The 3,762-nt window shown below is 33.1% G+C and overlaps 1 long non-coding RNA gene across 1 annotated transcript; it reads right to left on the bottom strand.

Annotated features, from left to right (window-relative positions):
• Positions 1-346: 346 nt before the first annotated feature.
• On the bottom strand, positions 347-1,418 carry LOC147607933 (uncharacterized). The gene is made up of 2 exons (XR_015264605.1): positions 1,280-1,418; positions 347-716 (listed from the first exon to the last, which is right to left on the bottom strand). It is a non-coding gene; the product is annotated as an uncharacterized LOC147607933 (long non-coding RNA).
• Between the last annotated feature and the right edge of the window lie 2,344 nt (positions 1,419-3,762).

Genomic DNA, 3,762 nt, shown 5'->3' on the forward strand with positions numbered 1-3,762 from the left:
ATAATGTCTCAAACACATGAAACATGCTATTTCACAAAGTTTGGACTCATGCACACATGGACCTAGACTTAAAGAGCTGGATTCGCTGTTTCAAATGAAAGGCAAGGTACATGTGACGTTGGGTGGCGACTAGATGGCTTTTTTTTTAAAAAAAACACACACACACACACACACACACGCAGCACACGCGCGCGCACACACTCACACACACAGATTTTTTCCGTTCTGTCAATGAAAGGCGAAAGGAAACCTACACGATTAGTGATTCCTTGCTAATCACACCCTTAATCTCAGATGAAATCTTCCTTGTAAACAAGTAGATGCTCCAAATCCTGCTGCAAGTATGTAACGCAAATCTATTGCAGTATCGATTTCTTATCATCCCAAAAATTACAAGAGATCGATCATATTATGTTGTACAATTAGAGCTTAACCGTACAATAAATCATGGTTTTATTACATGAGAGGACCATCATATTACTGCAAATCACACTCTGCCAGTATTAATTTTGCTGTTAACTGGCGCTTAGCTGCTAAACTAGATAACCAGCTGATTAAAATAAGCAAGGTTTCTATAAATGAAATGATGGGTCTCCTCAGAGACGCGTTCGCTTAAACTAATCTTGTATTAGTATCCTATATTGCCTCTAAATCTTGAGGATTGCCCTTAAGACTGCCCTCCTTATGACCTGCTTGTCCATCAAGTGAACTCCTTTCTGAGACAACACAGCACAATTAATCACAATTAGTTGCCATAAATATGATTAATATTGACACTGAATTGAGGTGAATAGGTTCTGCATAAAATGATGAAGTATGGATCTTGTCAAATTAGCTTGATTTAATCCAATTAATGTGATTAAGAATGTTGGGCTGCGAGATTTCAACATGTAATGGAGTTTGACCTGATTTTTTATAAGAAACGTGTGAATACAATGATAAGGTGTGAATTAAAGGTCTAATGGGATCTGAAGATGATCGCTTCTGAGAGAACAAATCTTTTAGTTAATTACCCTAATTTCCATTGCCGATCTTTGCATATGGTAAGGACAGATGATGTATGCCAAGTGATTCACGGAGCGCTAAGATTAGAAGCTTGATCTAATGATTAATTCAATGAAAATGCTGATGGGTTCTGAGTTCTATCATGATTAGAGAGATGAGTTATGATTATTTTAGTAATTAAGAAGATGGGTTATGTAAATTTTAGTAATTAGAGAGAATGGTTATGATTATTTTAGTAATTAAGAAGATGGGTTCTGTAAATTTTTCTACTTACTTGGGTGCTAGAAGCTTGGAAGAGCAAGCGATGATGGCAGGAAGCATTCACGTCATCAAAGACGAGGCCAGTGGATTCCAGCAACAGCATAGGCCTGTCCTCTTGTTGCATGACACGTACATTTCCAGCCTTTGGCCTGAGCTTATCACTTCCACCTAAAAATAAAGAACAAATTCTCAATGCCACACTTTACCTTATTATAGCAAAGAGTTAATGATGCACTTAACTTAAGCAAAGTGTTAATGACATGCTTAACAAGGCAGAGTAAAGTGTTAATTATGCACTTGAACCTAGACACAACAAAGTGTTAATGACACACTTAAACTAGGCAAAGCAAAGTGTTAATGACACACTTAACCTAGACAAAGCCTAAAATTAATGACACACTAAACCTAGACAAAGCAAAGTGTTTATGGCACCTCCACTCCATGGTTTTTCTGTATTGGGTTTCCAAGGGTTTGAGTGAGGGATTAGGACTTGCTGGGAGGTTGAAGGTAAAGCTCAGGGAATGTGACTGCTGAGCATTTGATTTGATCTTGCAGGTGAAGCTGATGATGTCTGAGGTCTGATAAGGGACGGGCTCCTCCACTCAGTGCCCATACACTTGGGAGGGCATCCACCCGCAGAGAAGGAGAGTCTTCGATGCAAGATTACAGAAAGGCGGGAAATTGGGGAAGATGAAGCGCCGATTCCACAACACCTAGCGTCTGGGGGTGAAGATTTTTTCGAAATTTTAATTAAGGTTCCTATGGACCAATAAGATTCATCCAAATGTAGGGAGGAGATAAATAGAAGAATAAAAGGAAAATCCCCCAAAAATGAGTAAATACTCACATAAGATGAAGAGTTAACTAAGGACAAGGTTAATAGTTAAAAAAGAGAGATATTTAAGTGAAATGATGCATTTTTGACACCTCTGCATGGGAGAATTTCCCTCATGAAGAGGGTGCCTATTTCACATGCTTGAATGAGTTTTAAACTCCCGAATAATGAGAGATTTTTATCTCTCCTCTCTCCTGTTTCAACTAGATTCAAAAAGTGACCAAAACTGACCCAAAAATGGTCAAAAATTGACCAAACTGATCTAAAAAATTCTAGAATCAGTTGGCTTGGTTAGAGGCTCACTTTTTTCTATAAATAGAAGCCTTCCCCTTTGTTAAAACTTAATAGTGTTTTATGCACTGTTACTCTCCTCCTCCCAAGCTAAGAACTGTGAATTTATTAATAATTCACGAGTTTTTCACATTTCCCTCTTCCAAAGATTAGTGGCCACTCTTGTTATAAACAAGAGTTGAACCCTCAAACCATCAAGCCAAAGGAAAGCTCCAAGAAATTATGTAAGTAGAGATTCTTGTATTTTTCTTTATTGATTTTATGTTTTTCTAATGTTTATGATTGTTTGAAGTGATAAATGGATGTTATGCCTTGATCGAAAGGCTTCTCCCCTCTCTTTTCTTAGAATCAACCCTTCTTTATCCTAATTAAGTGAAAATTATTGGAATTAAACTTTTTACAACGTTTTCTCTCTTATAAGTGAATTTTGATTAGTATAGATTACTTTAAATCAATTAGAGTTAATTTTTAAGACAAAATTAAGTAGGAAAAATGGTCAACCATACAAAGGAGGTTATGGTGAAATTTTTGGAAATAAGAATTATCTTTTATTATGCTAAAAGAGTAATTCTTATCAATTTTTATATTCTAAAGTATCATTTTCATGCATAGAAGATGCATTTTGATTATTTGTATAAAAGAAAATTAGTATTATTATAAAAGTATTACTTTCATTATAATTGATTTTCATACATAAAAGATTATTTTTATTAGAAAAGTGTTACTTCTATCATATTTGATTTTCATGCATAGAAGTATGCATAAAGGATTATTTTTTATTATAAAAGTGTTACTTCTATCATATTTCATTTTCATGCATAGAAGTATGCATAAAAGATTATTATTTTATTATAAAAGTGTAACTTTTATTGTATTTGATTTTTATGCATAGAGGTATGCATAAAAGATTTTTTTTATTATAAAAGTGTTACTTCTATCATGATTGATTTTCATGCATAAAAATATGCATAAAAGATAATTTTTTATTATAAAAGTGTTACTTCTATCATATTTGATTTTCATGCATAGAGGTATGAATAAAAGATTATTATTTTATTGTAAAAGTGTTACCTTTATCATATTTGATTTTCATGCATAGAGGTATGCATAAAAGATTATTATTTTATTGTAAAAGTGCTACTTTTAACATATTTGATTTTCATGCATAGAGGTATGCATAAAAGATTATTATTTTATTATAAAAGTGTTACTTTTATCATATTTGATTTTTATGCATAAATGGATGCATAAAAGATATTTTTATATTAAAAGTGTGATTTTCATCATAAATGATTTTATGCTTAAATTAGATGCATAAGAGAAATTCTTTTATTCTAAAAGTGTAATTCCTACTAAATTGGATTTATGAA

This window comes from Cibotium barometz, chromosome 54 (assembly GCF_041138505.1).
Source record: "Cibotium barometz isolate CiBa-2024 chromosome 54, ASM4113850v1, whole genome shotgun sequence".
NCBI classification, from domain to species: domain Eukaryota; kingdom Viridiplantae; phylum Streptophyta; class Polypodiopsida; order Cyatheales; family Cibotiaceae; genus Cibotium; species Cibotium barometz.